At 47.5% G+C, this 21,116-nt stretch overlaps 1 long non-coding RNA gene across 1 annotated transcript; it reads left to right on the top strand.

The window, feature by feature from the left end:
- Positions 1 to 26: 26 nt before the first annotated feature.
- On the top strand, positions 27 to 20,404 carry LOC132540346 (uncharacterized). Its single transcript, XR_009551501.1, has 3 exons — positions 27 to 129; positions 7,183 to 7,351; positions 18,285 to 20,404. It is a non-coding gene; the product is annotated as an uncharacterized LOC132540346 (long non-coding RNA).
- The last annotated feature ends 712 nt before the right edge of the window (positions 20,405 to 21,116 follow it).

Consider the following 21,116-nt stretch of genomic DNA (forward strand, 5'->3'; position numbering starts at 1 on the left):
CGCATTTAAAGGGGCCGCGCATCACCCGGGCTGGCAGCCAGCGCCCGTAAGGGGGAGGCCCGCGCTCCCGCCCCCGCCCGCGCGGCCCGGGTCTGCGGGGCTTCGGGCGGACAGGCTCGCGCCGCGTAGGTCAGTGCCGGGGTCTTGAGGCGAGGTTTGGGGGGGATGCCAGACTCCTCTGTGACAGCTCGGTGACGTATCCCATTTGGCTTTTCTGGGGGACCCTCTGAGGCCTGTCCTCTGAGAAAAGCTCTGGGAGGCGGGAGAGGGCACAGGTGTGGCTGGAGCTGAGCCCACCGCCCGCCACTGCTCAGCTCACCGGGGTCCAGGCGTGCTCCCAGGCCCTGAAAGCTGGGCAGATGGGCGCTTCCCGGAGCAGAAGGGCCTCTGGGGACGGGGTGGGGGCTGCAGGACACAGAGCGACCCCCCTACACACAACAGGCATAGGGAGCATCTGCACCTGGGTCGAGACCCTGTTGTTGGGGGTGTGTGGGGAGTGACGGGGGGGGGGCGGTCCCGATCCCGATCCCCTTCTCCAGCCCAGGCCCACATCCCGGGTCGGGGAGCCGAGGCTCTGACACTGGCCCCCCTTTGCGTCTGTACAGGTGTTCCAGCCAGAGGAGGGGGCAGGCCAGGTGGGGCTGCATCCCTAGACCTCATAAACGACCTGCCTCAGCTTACCTGCAGGGCCACCCCAAGGCTGCAGTCCCGTGTTGACCTGTTGTGAATGAAGTCTTCATTCGGATTGTGACATAAAGGGTTTCCTTTTCTTCTGCTTTCACTCTACTTGTGTATTTTCATTTTAAAGTGAGTTGGGGTTAGTGAAATAGCTCACCTGGACAGTGTGCTGCTTTGCCATGTTCCCGACCCAGGTTCCAGACTGGCCCCCACCCATTGAAGGAAACTGGTATTATGGTTTCTTTCTCTCTGTCTCTTTCTTAAAAAAAAAAAAAAAAAGGAGGGGTGGTGGTGCTTGTTACAATACAAAAGGACCTGGGTTCAAGCCCCCCCCCCCATCCTCACCTAGTGGGAAAGCTTTGTAAGTGGCGAAGTAGTGCTGCAGATGTCTCTCAGTCTCTCTCCCTCTCTCTCCCTCCTTCCTCTTGATTTATGGCTGTCTCTATCCAAAAGATAAATAAATAAGTAATACAAAATTTTAAAAACAAACACCCCACCAAAAAAAAAAAAATGAGTTGGGGCTGGAGGGGAGGGACTCAGCTGTAGCACTCAGGCCTGACCTGTGTAAGGCCCTCAGTTTGATTCCAGGCACCACCACCACAACAACAAAAAAGTAATTTTTAAAGACTGTATTTTATTTTTTTAATATTTATTTATTCCCTTTTGTTGCCCTTGTTTTATAGTTGTAGTTATTATTGTTGTTGTTATTGATGTTGTCATTGTTGGATAGGACAGACAGAAATGGAGAGAGGCGGGAAGACAGAGGGGGAAGAGAAAGACTGACAGCTGAAGACCTCTTCACTGCTTGTGAAGCGACTCCCCTGCAGGTGGGGAGCCTGGGGCTCGAACTAGGATCCTTAGCTGGTCCTTGAACTTTGTGCCACCTGCACTTAACCCGCTGTACTACTGCCCGACTCCCTTATCTTCCTCATTAATAAAATAAATAAAGTCTTGGGAGTTGGGCGGTGCAAAGCACAAGGACCGGCATAAGGATCCCAGTTCAAGGCCCGGCTCCCCACTTGCAGGGGAGTGGCTTCACAGGTGGTGAAGCAGGTCTGCAGGTGTCTATCTTTCTCTCCCCCTCTCTGTCTTCACCTCCTCTCTCCATTTCTCTGTCCTATCTAAAAACGACATCAATAACAACAATAATAACTACAACAACAATTAAAAAACAACAAGGCCAACAAAAGGGAAAATAAATGTATATATAAAAAAGAAAAAGTCATGACACATTTTAAAAAATAATAATAAAACAAAGTGTTTTATTATTAGGGAGTCTGGCGGTAAGCACAGGTGGCACAAAGCGCAAAGACCAGCCTAAGGATCCTGGTTTGAGCCCACCGTTCCCCACCTGCAGGGGAGTCACTTCACAGGTGGTGAAGCAGGTCTGCAGGTGTCTTTCTTTCCCCCTCCTCTCTCCATTTCTCTCTGTCTTATCCATCAACGACAACATCAGTAACAACTGAAAAAACAAGGTCAGCAAAAGGGAAAATAAATATTTTAAAAAGGGCAACAAAAGGGAATAAATATCTTAAAAAGAAAGAAAAAAGAAAGTAGAAGAGAGAGAACGAACTAGACATCACTCTGGTACATGTGCTGCCAGGGATTGAAGATAGAGAGAGAGGTGGTCCAGGGGGTGGTACAATGGATAAAGCATTGGATTCTCAACCGTGAGTTCCCAAGTTCAATCCCAGCAGCACATGTACCAGAGTGATGTCTGGTTCTTTCTCTCTCTCCTCCTATCTTTCTCATAAATAAGTAAATAAAATCTTTTTTTTAATATTTATTTTATTTATTTTTTCCCTTTTGTTGCCCTTGTTGTTTTATTGTTGTAGTTATTATTGTTGTTGTCGTTGTTGGATAGCACAGAGAGAAATGGAGAGAGAAGGGGAGGACAGAGAGGAGGAGAGAAAGATAGACACCTGCAGATCTGCTTCACCGCCTGTGAAGCGACTCCCCTGCAGGTGGGGAGCCGGGGTTCGAACCGGGATCCTTATGCCGTTCCTTGAGCTTTGCGCCACCTGCGCTTAACCCACTGCGCTACAGCCCGACTCCCATAAAATCTTTTTTTAAAAAAATGTGAATCTGTTTTAAAAAAAATGATTAAACCTGCACAAGTGAAGGTGGTCTGGGGCCACAGAGAAAACAGGATTTGCAAGTGAGAGGGCCCCAGTTTGAGCCCCAGCATCACCAATAACCAAAGAATAGTCCGAGAAGAGTGATGCCTTGGGGAAGGAAAGCAATCATAATGGGGGCTGATCAGTGGCACAACCGGCTAAGTACTATGTACAAGCACCCAGGTAGGACCCCTACTCCCCACCTGCAGTGGGGAAGCTTCATGAGTGGTAAAGCAGGTCTGCAGGTGTCTCTTTTTCCCTATTCCTCTCTCTCTCTCTTTCTTTCTAAGAATTTATTTATTCATGAGAAATACAGGAGAGAGAGAGAACAAGTCAAGCCGTCACTCTGGTATACATGCTGCCAGGAATTGAACTTGGGACCTCATGGTTGAGAATCTGATGCTTTACCCACTGTACCACCTCCCGGGCCACCCCTCTCTCTATCTTCCTCTCCATCTCCCCTCTTAATTTCTTTTTTAAAAATATGTATTTATTTATTTCCTTTTGTTGCCCTGTTGTTGTAGTTATTATTATTGTTGTTACTGATGTCATTGTTGGATAGGACAGAGAGAAATGGAGAGAGGAGGGGAAGACAGAGAGGAGGAGAGAAAGACAGACACCTGCAGACCTGCTTCACCGCTTGTGAAGTGACTCCCCTACAGGTGGGGAGCAGCTGGGGGGCTCGAACCGGATCCTTTGCGCTTCGCGCTATGTGCACTTAACCCGCTGCTCTACTGCCTGACTCTCTTCTTTTCTTTTCTTTTTTAATTTTATTGGAAAGGACAAAGAGAAATTAAGAGGGGAAGGAGAATATACATACATATATATTCTTAAAAAATTATTGGGGGTCGGGCGGTAGCCCCGGGCTCCCCACCAGCAGGAGGTCGATTCGCAAACGGTGAAGCAGGTCTGCAGGTGCCTGTCTTTCTCTCTTCCTCTCTGTCTTCCCCATCTCTCTCCATTTCTCTCTGTCCTATCCAACAACAACAATAACAACTACAACAAACACAATAACAAGGGCAACAAAATGCGAAAAATAGCCTCCAGGAGCAGTGGATTTGTAGTGCAGGCACCTAGCCCCAGCAATAAGCCTGGAGGGGAAAAAAAAAATTCTTAAGGAGCTTGCTTGCTAGTGACTAAAGCTTGGAGTACTTAGCTGAATCTAACCTCCTGCACACTCTGTCTTTGGGGCATGTGGGGTGGGGGTAGAGACGAAATTCTGCCTTGATGTAGAAATGGATAGAATGGTGAGTAACCTGGGGGTGACAGGGTTGATGGAGGGGGGGAGGGTGTGTGGGGATGTAGACTACCCTGGGGGGACAGGCAGTGCAGCCTTCCCAGACCCCCCCCCACCGGACTCCCAGGAGAGGTCCTCTGGGGTAGACCCTTTCCACTTGGAGGCAGGTCTGACCAGCTGCCAGGATTGTGGCAGGGGGGTGGTCTTGGGAGGGGAGGCAAGTAGCCTGGTGCTACCACCAGATGGCGACTGCAAGTGGGGTGACCATGGTGAAAGGGGGTGTCTATAGAGTGATCTCACAGAAAAGGCCCATAGTTCCTCAGTTATTCATTCATTCATTCATTCATTCATTCATTCATCCATTTGTACTGTCCATTATAGAGTCTAAGCCCTACTGTTTGAGTGCTGGGTGGCCTTTCATCTGTCCCTTGCTGTCACCTCTGCACTCCTAACTTTATCTTCTTTTTTCCTCCCTCCCTCCCTCTCTCCACCCCCTTTCTTTTTCCTCCTAATTTATTTATTTTTCATTAATGAGAGATATACGAGAGAAATCAGAACATCTGGCTTCTGGGGGTTAAACTTGGGACCTCAGAGCATCAGGCATGGCAGTCTTTTGCATAACCATTATGCTGTCTTCCCAGCCTCCCCCCCTTTTTTTTAATACTTATTTATTTATTGAATCCCTTTTTGATTTATTGTTGTAGTTATTGTTGTTGTTGTTTTCTTTTTTCTTTTTCTTTTTTATTTTATTTATTTATTCTCTTTTGTTGCCCTTGTTTTATTGTTGTAGTTATTATTGTTGTTGTCGTCATTGTTGGATAGGACAGAGAGAAATGGAGAGAGGAGGGGAAGACAGAGAGGAGGAGAGAAAGACAGACACCTGCAGACCTGCTTCACTGCCTGTGAAGTGACTCCCCTGCAGGTGGGGAGCCGGGGTTCGAACCGGGATCTTTATGCCGGTCCTTGTGCTTTGCGCCACCTGCGCTTAACCCGCTGCGCTACAGCCCGACTCCCTGTTGTTGTTTTATTATAGTTATTGTTGTTGATGTCATTATTGGATAGGACAGAGAGAAATGGAGAGAGGAGAAGACAGAGAGGGGGAGAGAAAGATAGACACCTGTAGACCTGCTTCACCTGTGAAGCGACTTCCCTGCAGGTGGGGAGCCAGGGGCTCAAACTGAGATCCTTATGTCGTCGGTCCTTGTGCTTGGCTTGGCGCTGCATACACTTAACCCGCTGTGCTATAACCCGACTCCCCTTCTTTTTTCTTTTTAAATATTTTATTTTATTTTATTTATTTATTCCCTTTTGTTGCCCTTGTTGTTTTATTGTTGTAGTTATTATTGTTGTTGTCGTCGTTGTTGGATAGGACAGAGAGAAATGGAGAGAGGAGGGGAAGACAGAGAGGAGGAGAAAAAGATAGAGACCTGCAGACCTGCTTCACCGCCTGTGAAGCGACTCCCCTGCAGGTGGGGAGCCGGGGTTCGAACTGGGATCCTTATGCCGGTCCTTGTGCTTTGCGCCACCTGCGCTTAACCCGCTGTGCTACAGCCCGACTCCCTCTTTTTTCTTTTTTGATAGAGACAGAAATAGAGAGAAAAGGAGGAGATAGGGAGATAAAAAGAGAGACACATGCAGCACTGCTTCACTGCTCATGAAGCTTTCTCGCTGCAGATGGGAACCAGGGGCTTGAACCTGGGTCCTTGGCCATGGTGATGTGTACGTTCAACTGGGGGAACCACTTCCCAGCTCCTTTGCCTTATTTTTTCTCCTCCTCCTCCTCCTCTTCTTCCTCTTTTTGCCTCTTTCTTTTCATCAGGCTTATTGCTGGGGGTTGGTGCTAGCACTATGAATCCAATGCTCCTGGCAGCCTTTACTTATTTTAATTTATTTGTTTTTATTTAGACCAAAGCACTACTCAGCTCTGGCTTATGGTGGTGCTGCGGATTGAACCGGGGAGACCAGAACCAGGAATGAAAGTCTCTTGCAGAACCATTATGCAGTATCCTCAGCCCTTTCTATTCTGTTTAATAGGAAAGAGGGAAATTGAGAAAGGGAGGAGATAGGGAGGGAGAGGGAGAGGGAGAGAGACCTGCAATACTACTTCACTGCTCATGAAGTGTCCCCCTGCAGGTGGGGATCAAAGGCTTGAACCTTTGCAATGGTAGGTAACGTGTGCGCCCTACCAGGTGCATCACTGTTGGTATGCATGAGACCCCTTCTGTTTCATTTGGTTTAAATCCCCCCTGCTTAACACTGCATTCTATTTACATAACCGCTGTTCACAAGCACCACCCTCCCTCCAGGGCATTGGTTCAATCCCCACTGTTTCATGATATGTTTTTGTTCCACCCCCTCTCCTTGTCACACCCTGATCCCCTCCTTGTCACACTCTGATTGTCACCAGTCACTTTTCTCTCCACCCTCTCTATGTCACATCCTGTTTCCACCCTACTTGGCAAGTATATATAAAGACAGCATTGTGAGTTTTATAGTACCTTTAGTTTAGCTTAGCTCTGCTTAGATTGCGCTGCGTCCTGCATGAATAAAGAGATACTGCCTACAGCTCAACCATGAGTCCCTGGTCGTCTGTTACCCGCCCGTGAAGCCAGCCCGGCGAAAACAACACATCACCACCTGGCTCCCATTTGCCTTCTTAAGTTCACCTTTAAGTGAGACCATCCAGCATCCATCCTCCTTCTGGCTTATTTATCTCACTTAACATGATTCCTTCAAGTCCTGTCCAAGATCTGGAAGAGGAGAAAGTATCTTCTCGCCTTTGTCCTTAAAACAGGGGCAGTGCTGGTACATGCCTGACTGCTCAGGGGAAAGTAATCTGCAAGGGCCTGTCTGCAGCCCACACCCCGCCCAGGCAGCCCCAGGCAGGTGAGCCCAGCCCACCACCCTGCCACCCAGGGGCTCAGCTTCTTGGGCCTGGGAACACACAAGGGGTCCGACCGAGCCTGTGACCCCCTCCAGGACTCCTGGCATAGCCCTCGAAGGTGGCCATTCCTTCTCCAGTCCTCCATGGGACCTCTTCACTAGGGTGGTCTGGGCATCCAGAGTGGGGAGGTACAGGAGCTGAACTGAGAAGAGAGAAGCCCCTGCCAAGTACACAAACCCTCAGCCTGGCATTTCCTTCAGTCATAGTTACAAATAGACATGGCAGAGCCCGCAGGACCCGGCCCTCCTGGTGGTCACCTGTCATCACAAGGAACTCCATCCCAGCTGGGGGTGTGGGGGTGGACACTCAGTGCTACTTATTGCTGCTCCGTGCTTCTGGATTCACTGATCCTGCCTCCTCTACAGCTGATAATGAGTAAGAAAAAATAGGTGGGGCCAGGTGGTGGTACACCTGGTTAAACGCACACACATGACAGTGCTCGAGGACCCAGGTTCAAGCCTCTGTCCCATCTACAAGGAGAAAGCTTCATGACTGACAGAACAGAGCTTTTGGTGTCACCCAGTCTCTCTCCCTCTCTACCTTCCCCTTCCCTCTCAATTTATTTATTAATTTTCTCTTTTGTTGCCCTTGTTGATTTTTTTCTTTTTTATTATATTTATTTTTATTTATTCCCTTTTGTTGCCCTTGTTGTTTTATTGTTGTAGTTATTATTGTTGTTGTCGTTGTTGGATAGGACAGAGAGAAATGGAGAGAGGAGGGGAAGACAGAGAGGAGGAGAGAAAGACAGACACCTGCAGACCTGCTTTACCGCCTGTGAAGCAACTCCCCTGCAGGTGGGGAGCCGGGGCTCGAACCGGGATCCTTATGCCGGTCCTTGTGCTTTGCGCCACCTGTGCTTAACCCACTGCGCTACAGCCCGACTCCCACCCTTGTTGATTTTTTAAAAAAATTTTATATTTATTTTTCCTTTTTGTTGCCCTTGTTGCTTTTATTGTTGTTGTAGTTATTATTGTTGTTGTAATTGATATCATCACTGTTAGATACGATAAAGAGAAATGGAGAGAGGAGGGGAAGACAAGAGGGGGAGAGAAAGGCAGACACCTGCAGACCTGCTTCACCACCTGTGAAGCAACTCCCGGCAGGTGGGGAGCCGGCGGCTCGAACCAGGATCCTTATACTGGTCCTTGAGCTTTTTGCCAGCTGTGCTTAAGCTGCTGTGCTACCGCCCGATTCCCAATTTCCTTTTATATATATATTTATCTATTCCTTTTTGTTACCCTTGTCTTTTTATTGTTGTTATAGTTATTGTTGTTATTATTGGATAGGACAGAGAGAAATGGAGAGAGGAAGGGAAGACAGAAAGGGGAAGAGAAAGATAGACACCTGCAGACCTACTTCACCGCCTGTGAAGTGACTCCCCTGCAGGTGGGGAGCCGGGGGCTCGAACCGGGAACCTTAAGCTGGTCCTTGCACTTTATGACAGGTGCACTTAACCCGCTGTGCTACCACCTGAATCCCACACTCTCAATTTCTGTCTCTATTCAATAAAATAAATAAATGCAGGTCACAGATTTCAAAGTCACAAATTATATGATTTTATGTTTAGATATCTATTTTTCAACAGTAATAGGTTTTCAAATAATACAGTATACTTAATTTTTTCTTTTTACTTATTCCATTTTGTTGCCCTTGTTTTTTATTGTTGTAGCTATTATTGTTGTTGTTGCTAATGTCGTTGTTGTTGGATAGGACAGAGAGAAATGGAGAGAGGAGGGGGAAATAGAGAGGGGGAGAGAAAAACAGACACCTGCAGACCTGCTTCACCGCTTGTGAAATGACTCCCCTGCAGGTGGGGAGCCGGAGGCTCAAACTGGGATTCTTATGCCGGTTCTTACGCTTTGTGCCACCTGCATTTAACCCACTCTTCTACTGCCTGACACCCAGTTTTTTTCTTTTATATGTTTATTTGTTGATTTTGGATAGATAGAGAAGTTGGGAAGGAAGGGAAGATAGATACAGAGAGAGAGAGAGAGAGACCTACAACACTGTTTCATCACTCAGAAAGCTTCACCCTACAGGTGGGGACCAGGGGCTTAAACTGGTGTCCTTATGCATAGTAACATGTGCGCATTACCAGTTGCACCACTTCCTGGACCCCCATAACACAATATACTTTGTTTTTTCCATCAGATCACTGCTCAGCTCTGACTTATGGTTGTGGAGGGAATTGAACCTAGAACTTTGGAGCCTCAGGCATGAGAAACTACATAACCATTATGCTATCTACCCCAGCTAAACAATATACTTTTATTCATTTTATTTTATGGCTTTTTAATTTATTTTCCCTTTTGTTGCCCTTGTTGTTTAACATTGTTGTGGTTATTGATGTCATTGTTGTTGGATAGGACAGAGAAAAATGGAGAGAGGAGGGGAGACAGAGAGGGGGAGAGAAAGACAGACACCTGCAGACCTGCCTCACATGTGAAGTGACTCCCCTGTAGGTGGGGAGCCGGGGCCTTGAACCAGGATCCTTACACTGGTCCTTGCCAGGATCCTTACACCGGTCCTTGTGTTTTGCACCACGTCCACTTAACCTGCTGCACCACCGCCCGACTCCCCATTTTATTTTATGTTTTAGATAGAGGTAAAGAGGCAGAGAAAGAGTGGTCTGGGAGGTGGCATAATGGATAAAGCAATGGACTCTCAAGCATGAGGTCCCAAGTTCAATCCCCGGTAGCACATGTACCAGAGTGATATCAGGATCTCTCTCTCTCTCTCTCTCTCTCTCCTCCTATCTGTCTCATTAATAAATAAATGAAATCTTAAAAGAAAGAGAAAGGAAGAGACTACAGCAACAAAGCTTCCTTCAATGTAGTGGGAGCTGGGCTGGAATCTGAGTCACATACAAGGCAAAGCAACAGACTATACCGATGAGCCATTTCACCAGCCTTAAAGTGCAGTTTACTGTTCAATGGGTTTTGAAAAAAAATATTTGTTTAATGGGGGCCAGGTGGTGGTGGACCCAGTTAAGCACACATAGTACTCACCACAAGGATCCAGGTTTGAATCCCTGGCTTCTCCACCTGCATGGGGGAGGCTTCACAAGTGGCAAAGCAGGTCTGCAGGTATATTTTTCTTTCCCTCTCTATATCTCTCTCTCCCTTCTTAATTTTTCTCTGTCCTACCCAATTTAAAAAAATGGCCACCAGGAACTGTGGATTCATGGTGCTGGCACCAAGCCCCAACAATAACCCTGGAATCAATAAAATAAAATTATAAAAATTGCTTATTTTTGCTACCAGGGTTATCCCTAGGGCTCAGTGCCAGCACTATAAATCTACTGCTCCTGGAGGCCGTTTTTTTCTGATAGGACAGACAGAAACTGAGAGGGGAGAGGGAGAGAGAGAGAGAGAGGAAGATAGACTCCTACAGACCTGCTTCATGGCTCATGAAGCATTCCACTTGCAGTTGGGGAGCAGGGGCTGAAACCTAGGTCCTTACACAGGGTAATGTGTGTGCACAGCTAGGTGTGCTACCACCCAGTGGCCACAGAGTGTTAGTTTGAGGTGTGCAGCATAATAACTGACTGTGCACACACACAGCACAATAACCATCACAGTAAGTCTGATCTTTCCTTAGCAAGGCCCATGTTTGTGAAAGCAGCATCACTGCTCATCACCTGCAGCTTCTTTATGTTGCAGCTGGAAGCTTGCTCTTGATCTGCAGCTGCTAGTTCACTCACACCCCAACCCCTCTGGTAACCTCCAGTCTCTTTTCTGTTTCTCTGCTGTTTGTTTTGGATGGAATATTTTAACCAGATCATACTGCTCAGCTCTGGCTTATGCTGGTGCCGGGGCATTGAACTTGGGACCTCAGAGTTTTGGGCAGGAAAGTCTCCATAACCATTGTGTTAGCTCTGCAACTCTGTTTCTCTCTTCTTGAAAAAAGGTCAGCTCCAAGTGGTGAAGTCTCAGTGATGACAAAACACACACACACACACACACACAAAACCACACACATAAAGGGGGGGTCGGGTGGTAGCGCAGCGGGTTGAGCACACATGGTGCAGAGTGCAAGGACAGTTGTAAGGATCCCGGTTCGAGCCCCCAGCTCCCCACCTGCAGGGGAATTGCTTCACAGGCAGTAAAGCAGGTCTGCAGGTGTTTTTCTCTACCCCTCTCTGTCTCCCCTCCTCTCTCCATTTCTCTCTGTCCTATCCAATAATGATATCAACAACAATAATAATAACCACAGCAAGGCTAAAACAACAAGGGCAACAAAAGGGGAAAAAATAGCCTCCAGGAGCAGTGGATTCATGGATTCATGTGATGGCACAGAGCCCCAGCAATAACCCTGGAGGCAAAAAAATTGGGTTGAAACATGCAGAAGAATGAAACTGAACTATTATATTTCACCAAACACAAAAGTAAATTCCAAATGGATCAAGGACTTGGATATTAGACCAGAAACTATCAAATACTTAGAGGAAAAGATTGGCAGAACTTTTTTTTTAATCAAAGTTATTTTTTAAATGATTTAAAAAATATATCCCCAGGAGTCGGGCTGTAGCGCAGCGGGTTAAGCGCAGGTGGCGCAAAGCACAAGGACCGGCATAAGGATCCCGGTTCGAACCCCGGCTCCCCACCTGCAGGGGAGTTCGCTTCACAGGCGGTGAAGCAGGTCTGCAGGTGTCTGTCTTTCTCTCCCCCTGTCTTCCCCTCCTCTCTCCGTTTCTCTCTGTCCTATCCAACAACGACGACAACAACAATAATAACTACAACAATAAAACAACAAGGACAACAAAAGGGAATAAATAAATAAAATAAAATAAAATAAAATAAAGAAATAAAACAAACTAAAAAATAGATAATTAGCAATGGGTTTGGGTAAGGATATTGACTCATAGCCGTATGTTCTTGTTTTGTCACCACCAAGTTTGTTTGTGGCTTTATGAAATACAGGTGTGTTTCAGTAATGATTACAACACAGGCTGCCTTTATTCCTGGAATAGTGCCCTCATTAGTCTTCTGTATAACCTTTATGCTATCTCCCTAACCTCATACTCCATTTATTTATTATCATTTATTCAACAGAGACATTGAGAAATTGAGAGGGAAGGGAGAGATAGAGAGATAGACCTACAGCACTGCTTCACTTGTCAAGCTTCCCCCTGCAAGTGAGGACCAGGGGTTTGTGCGCTCAGCCAAGTGTGCCACCACCTGCTTCCTTCATTATTTATTAATGAGGCTGTGCAGCTAAAAAGAAAAGTGGAGATTTATTAGAGTGCCCACGTCTCCATGAGCGAGGACCAGGGATCAAGTTCTCATCCTCCCCCTGCGGGGGAGAGCTTCACAAGTGGTGGAGCAGTGCTGCAGACATCTTTCCTTTTTTCTCTCTCCCTCCATCAATAAACAACAAAACAGAAACACTAGGAACAGTGGAGATGTGCAAGCACAGATAGCCCTGGTGGCAGGAGAAAAAAAAGAAAGGAAGATTGGTGTATTGCACCAAAGTAAAAGACTCTGGGGTCGGTGAGGAGCAGAGTGCAGGTCCAAAAAGGATGACAGAGGAGGGGGTTGTATTGCTATGTGGAAAACTGGGAAATGCTATGCATGTACAAACTGTTGTATTTACTGCCAACTGTAAAACATTAATCCCCCAATAAAGGAATTAAAAGAAAAGAAAAGAAGAATGTGTGGGGGGGGGGACAGGAAATGGTTCATCCATTAGAGTGTATCTTACCACATATGAGGCACTGGGTTCAAGTCCCAGGACCACATGGGGTACCATGGGTGAGACCAGGGAAGCTGTATGGGTGCTGGAGCAGTGCTGTGGTGTCTGTCTTCCCTTTACATGACTTTTCCTGTGTTGCTGTAAAGAAGAAATGAAAAGGGGGCCGGGCGATAGTGCAGCGGGTTAAGCACACATGGCGCAAAGTGCAAGGACTGGCGTAACAATCCCAGTACGAGAACTGCAGGGGAGTCGCTTCACAAGCAGTGAAGCAGGTCTGCAGGTGTCTATCTTTCTCTCCCCCTCTCTGTCTTCCCCTCCTCTCTCCATTTCTCTCTGTTCTATCCAACAATGACAACAGCTGTGACAACAATAATAATAACAACAATAAACAACAAGAGTAACAAAAGGGAAAAAATGGCCTCTAGGAGCAATGGATTCGTAGTGCAGGCACGCTCGTGAGCCCCAGCAATAACCCTGGAGGCAAAAAAAAAAAAAAAAGGCCCAGATGCTGCTCTGTGATACTGCATGTACCTGCAGTCCTGAAGGCTTTCCTTAGTCCTGAGCTTATTTTTCCTTTAAAAAGAAAAAAACAAAATGGAGTTATGGGCTAGGGAGACAGCATAATGGTTACACAAAAACACTTTCATCTTTTATGCCTGAGGCATGTAAGGTGCCAGGTTCAATAAGTTAGAGCAGAGCCGATCTCTGGTAGAAAGGAAAAAAAGGGGGGGGGGGATGGAGTTACTCTTGTACAGTGAATGACTTCATTTAGCATAATACGCTCACAGTGGGCAAAATTTTATTCTTTTAAAAAATATTTATTCCCTTTTCTTGTTTTATTGTTGTAGTTATTATTGTTGTTAATGTTGTTGTTGGATAGGACAGAAAGAAATGGAGAGAGGAGGGGAAGACAGACAGGGGGAGAGAAAGACAGACACTTGCAGACCTGCCTCACCGCCTGTGAAGCAACTCCCCTGCAGGTAGGGAGCCAGAGGCTCAAACCGGGATCCTTCTGCGGATCCTTGTGCTTTGCACCATCTGTGCTTAACCCACTGTGCTACTCCCTAAAATTTTATTCTTTTATCATGATAGAGTAGTAGTTCATTGTTTCATATATGGCTCCCCCCACCCCACCCCCACTCCAGAGCACTGCTCAGCTCTGTATTATGGTGGTGCAGGGGATTGATCCTTGAACCTTAGAACTTCAGGCATAAACATTATGTTATCTCTCACCCTCATGCATGACTTAATGACAGGCATACAAGATCCCAGGTTCAATCCCCAGCACCACTATAAGCCAGAGCTGAGCAGTGTTCTGGTATAAAAAAAAGAAAATGAAAAAAAAATTAAAATTATATGTATAGGGAGGGAGTCAGGTGGTAGCACAGCGGGTTAAGTGCATGTGGTGCAAAGCGCAAGGACTGGCATAAGGATCCCGATTCAAGCCCCTGGCTCCCCACCTGCAGGGTGTCGCTTTATAGGTGGTGAAGCAGGTCTGCAGGTGTCTTTCTTTCTCTCCCCCGTCTGTCTTCCCCTCCTCTTTCCATTTCTCTCTGTCCTATCCAACAACAACGACATCAATAACAACAACAATAAAACAACAAGGGGTGATGATCCGGGAGGTGGCGCAATGGATAGAGTATTGAACTCTCAAGCGTGAGGTCCAGAGTTCAACCCCTGGCAGCACATGTACCAGTGTGATGTCTGGTTCTCTCTCTTCTCCTATCATTCTCATTAATAAATAAATACAATATTAAAAAAAAAGAGGGAGTCGGGTGGTAGTGCAGCGGGTTAAGCGCATGTGGCGCAAAGAACAAGGACCAGCATAAGGATCCTGGTTCGAGCCCTGGCCCCCCACCAGCAGGGGAGTCATTTCACAGGCGGTGCAGCAGGTCTGCAGGTGTCTATCTTTCTCTCCCCCTTTCTGTCTTCCCCTCCTCTCTCCATTTCTCTCTGTCCTATCCAACAACAATGGCATCAAGAACAATAATAATAATTACAACAATAAAAAAACAAGAGCAACAAAAGGGGAAATAAGTTAAAATAAATATTTTTTTAAAATTATAAAAAAACGAGCAACAAAAGGGTATAAATAAGTATTTTTAAAAAGCAAAAAATATTTGTGCGTATATATACAATAAATAGTGAGTCACTCAGACCTAAACAAGGCTTTACTCACTCATCACACAGGTTGTTTCCATCTTGTGAAGCTTTCCGCTTGCAGGGGGGGATGGACACTAGAAATTGGGTTGTTGTACAAGGTAATACGTGCACTTCACCAGGTGCACCACCACCTGGCGCATTCTTCATCTCTAAGTAAATAAATGTAGATGGCTTAAAATACCTGGGTCGGGGAGATAGCAGCCTGGCTATGAAAACAGACTTTTTTTTTTTTTTTTTTGCCTCCATGGTTATTGCTGGGGCTCAGTGCCTGCTATGAAGTCACTGCTCCTGGAGGCCGTTTTTCCTTTTGTTGCTCTTGTTTATCGTTGTTATTATTGTTATTGCTGTCCTTGTTATTGGATAGGACAGAGAGAAATCGAGAGAGGAGGGGTAAGACATAGAGGGGGAGAGAAAGACACCTGCAGACCTGCTTCACCACTTCCGAGCCCCCTGCAGGTGGGGGGGCTGGGGGCTCAAACCCGATCCTTATGCAGGTCCTTGCACTTTGCACCACGTGTGCTTAACCCCCCTGGGCTACCACCCCACCTCCCACAAACAGACTTTTTTTTATGCAAACAGACTCTCATGCCTGAGGCTCCAGGTTGCTGGTTCAATCCCCTGCACCCCAGACCTGAGTAGTGCTCTGGTGAAAAACAAAATTGTACACCTATCAAAGAGCCTCAGGAGTGTCCTGCTCCTGGTCTTTCTGGCTCAGTCTTCAGTATCTAAGGCAATGGAAAGGAGAGTTCTGGAAATGCTCCATTACAAGTCCTTGCCTGCAACCAGGCAGGCAAGCTGACCTCTAAGGAGGAGGTCAACCTCTGCATGAAATATTCAGGGAGCTTTGTGCAGGAAAGAAACATGGCCTTCCAGGGACGAAGTGCAGCCACAGGTGCCTCGTGGTGGCCTGAGTGCATGGCCACCACCCTATACTTCTGGCTTGCTTCTTGGTGACTGTCTCTGTCACTGGAGACCCTGGGTCAGGCGTTAACTAGGTGTAATTTGACTCGCCTACCCCACACACAGAGGGCAAGGAGAGAGCACAGTGAGAGGCACCCTGGCAGAAGAATGGATATGTCCCTTTGTTGCTATGCTGGTCTCGCCGGGGTGGGGGGGGGTGGGGGGTGGGGGGGGGTTGGCCTCTGGAAAGTGGTGGTTTAGCCCCTGCTAGTTTCGCGCCCCCTTGTCCCCGCCCCCGGCCCCTTGGGACTTCCAGGGTTCCTGCCGCAGTCACCGGGAGGAGAAAGATGGGGAAGCACATGGTGTGGTGATTTGCCCGCTCCTGAATAAAGAAATACAGCTTCTCTGCCCATCCGTGTGTCCTCAAGTCTCTGTCTACTGTCGCGAAGCTAGCCTGGCCTACTGGAGCCCCCCAACTTTAACAACATCCCTTCCTCCTCCTCCTCCTCTTCTTAACAGGATAGAAACAGAAATCAAGAAGGAATGGGGAGACAGAGAGGGGGCCAGACAGTGGAGCACCTGGTTAAGCACACACATTACCATACCCAGGGACTCCAGGTTGAGTTCTTGCTCCCTACCAGCTGGGGGGATGTTTCATGAACTAAACTGTGAAGCAGGTCTGCAGGTGTCTCTCTTTCTTTTTCCCTATCTCTTCTTCCCCTCTCAATTGCTCTTATATCAAATAAAAAGAGAAAGAAAAAAAATTAAAGTGGGGAGGGGAGTGGTCCGGGAGGTGGCTCAGTAGATAAAACATCGAACTCTCAAGCATGAGGTCCTGAGTTCAATCCCCAGCATCACATGTTCCAGAGTGATGTCTGGTTCTTTCTCTCCTATCTTTCTCATTAATAAATAAAATCTTTAAAAAAAAAGTGGGGAGGGGAATAGCTACTGGGAGCAGTGGCTTCATAGTGCAGGCACTGAGCCCCAGTGATAATCCTAGTGGCAATAAAGAAATAAAATAAAATAAAACAATAAATTCAAAAAATTCGGGTGGGGGTAGATGGCATAATGGTTATGCAAAGAGACTCTCATGCCTGAGGCTCCAAAGTCCCAGGTTTAATCCCCGCACCACCATATACCAGAGCTGAATAGTGTTCTGGTAGTAATAATAATAATAATGATATATATGTATTATAAAACATAAAATAAAGGGAGTCGGGTGGTAGCACAGCGGGTTAAGTGCACATGGCGTAAAGCACCAGGACCAGCTAAGGATCCTGGTTCAAGCACCTGGCTTTCCATCTGCAGGGGAGTTGCTTCACAGGCGGTGAAGCAGGTCTGCAGGTGTCTATCTTTCTCTCCCCCTCTTGTCTTCCCCTCTTCTCTCCATTTCTCTCTGTCCTATCCAATAACGACGACATCAATAACAGCAACAATAATAACTACAACAATAAAAAAGGGCAACAAAAGGGAATAAATAAATATAAAAATAACTACAACAATAAAACAAGGACAGCAAAAGGGAATATGCATTAAAAACACAAAATAAAAACAAAGCATTAATCATAATAAATTGACAAAGTCAAAATATTAAAAAATAATAAAAATTATTTTGAAGGGGTTGGGCAGTGGTGTATCCAGTTCAGAAGAGACGTTACAAGGTGCAAGGACCTGAGTTCAAGCCCCCAATTTAAAATAATTAGGGAGAGAGAAAGAGACACCAGCAGTCCTGCTTCACCACTTTCAAAGTTATCCCCCTGCAGGTGGGGACCAGGGGCTTGAACCCAGGTCCTTGCACAATGTAACATATGTGCTCAACTGGGTGCACCATCGCCTGGGCACATTCTTAGAACCATGTGGAGTTCCTCAGAGGCCTCTTCTTGGGCAGCTGCAGGAGACTCTTCTGTATCTGCTGAAAAGGTTTCAGAGGCAGCCTGGGAAATGACACAGGTGACAGCGCTCAGGGGACTCTGTCCTGGAAGAAGTGGAGCTCTGACTTCTCTCTCCCATGTAAAATCAATCTTTTACTTAATTATTATTTTTTAAAATATTATTTATTTATTTATTAAAGTTTATTTGACAGAGACAGAGAAATTGAGAGGGGAGGAGAGAAACAGAAAGACACCTGCGGCCCTGCTTCACCACTCGTGAAACTTTTCCCCTGCAGGTGGGGACCAGGGGTTTGAACCTGGGTCCATGTGCATTATAACATGTGCGCTCAACCAGGTGTGGCACTATCTGGCCCCTATTTTATTCATTAATGAGAAAGGAGGAGAGAGAGAGAGAGAGTGAGGGGGCTGAAGGGAGAGAGAGAGAGAGAGAGAAAGAACCAGACATCACTCTGGTACATGTGCTGCGGGGGGGATGCTTGAGATTCCAATGCTTTATCCATTACGCCACCTCCCAGACCACTATTTAATTATTTTTTGCTTTCCGCCAAGGTTTTTTTTTTTTTTTTTTGTGTGTGTGTGTGTGTGCGCGCGCGCGCGCGCCTGCACGATTTCACCATTCCAGCAGAATTCCCCCATCCCCTTCTTTTTTTAAAATAGAGGATAAGAGGGAGAGCGAGAGACAGCAATGGAGAGACACCACTGCACCTTTGTGTCCCTTTGTGTGTGCTCCCGCGTGGTGGCTGAGGGCTCAGATCCAGGTCTTGGACATGATAAAAGTGTGTGTTCTACTGGGGAAGGTAGCTCCAGCTCCTAGATCTATACTTGTCAATGATTTATTTCTTCATTTATTTTGGGGTAGTAGGGTCTTGTGCACACTTGAGTTCACTGCTTCAGGAAGTAGAAGACACCAACACTGGAGCTTCCCCTGATGCTATGGTACTCTCCCAGCATTGCTGGGGCTCAAACCCTGCCAGTGGTGGTGGTGGTGGTGGTGGTGGTGGTGGTGGTGGTGTGTGTGTGGGGGGGTCGTCCCACAGTGACAGGCCAGACTTTGGACGACGTCGGGGGATCGCACGTCGCTGGTATGACACCCCATCATATTCGCAGCCCAGATTTGGGGAAGCTGGCTGACACCCCCCCAGGGCAAACCAGGGGGCGGGGACCCCAGCACGTCCCAGCAGAAGAGGCCCTGCCCCGTCCACCCCACCCCCACCTTTGCAACCTAGGAGGGTCCAATGTTCAAAGTCAGAACATTTTTCTCTCGAAAGTACAAGGGGAGAGGGGTGAGGCACAGGGACAAGGGTCTTTCTCACACCCCGTGGCACCAAACTAAAGATCCACCAGGGGGTGCCCCTGACTCCCTCTCTAAACTGGCAGGAACTAGCGCCCCCTACAGAGCGCAGGGCCCACCCTCCCTGGCGCACGGACTCATTCTTCCCTTCCTACTCTCCTCCCCTCTCTTTCCCTTCCCCTCTTTCTTTCCCCTCCTCCCCCTCCTAACTCTAACCCTTACCCTCCTTCTCTCCTCCCCCTTTTCTTAGCTCCTCTCCCTCCACCTCCCCTCTCCCTTCCTACTCCCTTCTCCCCTCCCGCTTCTCTCCCTCCTCTCCTCCCCCCCTCCCTCCTCCTCTTCCTCCCCATCCAGCTGTGATATCTGGATGCCACCTGGGATCTGCCTGAACCCCTCAGGAACAGCTGGTGATGCCTCCTTTTGTCTTTCCAGAACCCTCTGCAGTCAGGGTAGCCCTCAGCTTCGGGGCCTCCAGCAGAGGGGGTGGTCTCCACCCCAGCAGAGAAGGAAGTGAGTCTCCAAATCCCAGCAGTGACCCCAGTGAGAGCCCTCTACTGACCGGGCTGCACTGACCCCTCTCCCACGGCCAGGCAGGGGGGCGGCTCTGGGGACACTGGCTGATTCCTCCTAGTCCTGACCCAGAGGTCCTTCCCCTAGGACCCCACTTTCCACATCTGGGGCCACAGCCTAAGGGTCCCCCCTATCCTGTTACCTAGGCCACTGGCTCCTGGACACACCTGTCTGTACAGATGGGACCTGGTGCCTCCACCTCCACCCTAGTCAAGTCACACAGCTTTTTAAAATTTATTTTTGGGAGTTGGGCGGTAGCACAGCGGGTTAAGCGCAAAGGGCAAGGACAGACCAGTGTAAGGATCCCTGTCTGAGCCCCGGCTCCAGCCCCTGGCTCCCCACTTGCAGGGCAGTCACTTCACAGGCAATGAAGCAGGTCTTTCTCTCCCCCTCTCTGTCTTCCCCTCCTCTCTCCATTCTTCTCATATCCAACAACGACATCAATAACAACAACAATAATAACTACAACAACAATAAAAAAAAAAAAGGGCAACAAAAGGGGAAAATACATAAAAAATACATAAAAACAAAATGAAAATGGGCGTATTGCACCAAAGTAAAAGACTCTGGGGTGGGTGGGTGGGTAGAATACAGGTCCATGAAGGATGATAAATGACATAGTGGGGATTGTATTGTTAAATGGGAAACTGGGGAATGTTATGCATGTACAAACTATTGTATTTACTGTTGAATGTAAAACATTAATTCCCCAATTAAAAAAAAAACACTGATAAAAAAAAAAGAAAATGGAGTGGAGGATGGGGGGTTTGACTAACAGACTGCAGCAGAAGAGGGAAGGGGAGCTGAGGCAGCACTAAGCCAGCTCGGGCCACCTCAGGGCTAAGGTATGTTTCTAGAACCTCAAGATCAGGTGATTCTCTTCTGTGCCCCTCACTTTCACCTCAACCCAACTGTAGTCTTCTTCCTAACACCCCACCCCAACACCCAAGGGTGGCCAGCACACAAAGAGGGGCAACTTAAGCCCCATTTCAAAGCTGGGGCTGGGAAATAGCTCATCCAGTAGAGAGCATACCTTAACCATGCATGAGGACCAAGGTTGGGCCCCTGGCCACTGCATGGGAGCACCATGCATGACTTGGGGAAAGCTCCGTGGATGGTGAGGGGAGCTGTAGTGTCTCTTCTTCTCTGGCTCCCTTTTTCACTGCTCAGCTCTGGTTTATGAAGGTGCGGGGATTGAACCTAGGACTTCACAGCCTCAGGCATGAATCTCTTTGTATAACCATTATGCTATCTCTCCTACCCAGGAAAAAAATGTATTAAAAAAAATTTTTTTTTTACTTGTTGGATAGAGACAGCCAGAAATCCAGAGGGTAGGGGGAGACAGAGAGGGAGAGAGACAGATCCAGAGATACCTGCAACCCTGCTTCATCACTCGCAAAGCTTTCCCCCTGCATGTGGGGACCAGGGACTTGAACCCGGGTCCTTGCTCATTATAACGTGCACTCAACCAGGTGTGCCACCACCCAGTCATATATATATATATGACCAGGACTAGGTAGACAGCATAATGGTATGCAAAGGAATTCATGCCTGAGGCTTTGAGGTCCCAGGTTCAATCCCCAGCACCACTATAAGCTAGAACTGAGTAGTGCTCTGGTCTGTGTCTATC

This window comes from Erinaceus europaeus, chromosome 9 (assembly GCF_950295315.1).
Source record: "Erinaceus europaeus chromosome 9, mEriEur2.1, whole genome shotgun sequence".
NCBI lineage: Eukaryota > Metazoa > Chordata > Mammalia > Eulipotyphla > Erinaceidae > Erinaceus > Erinaceus europaeus.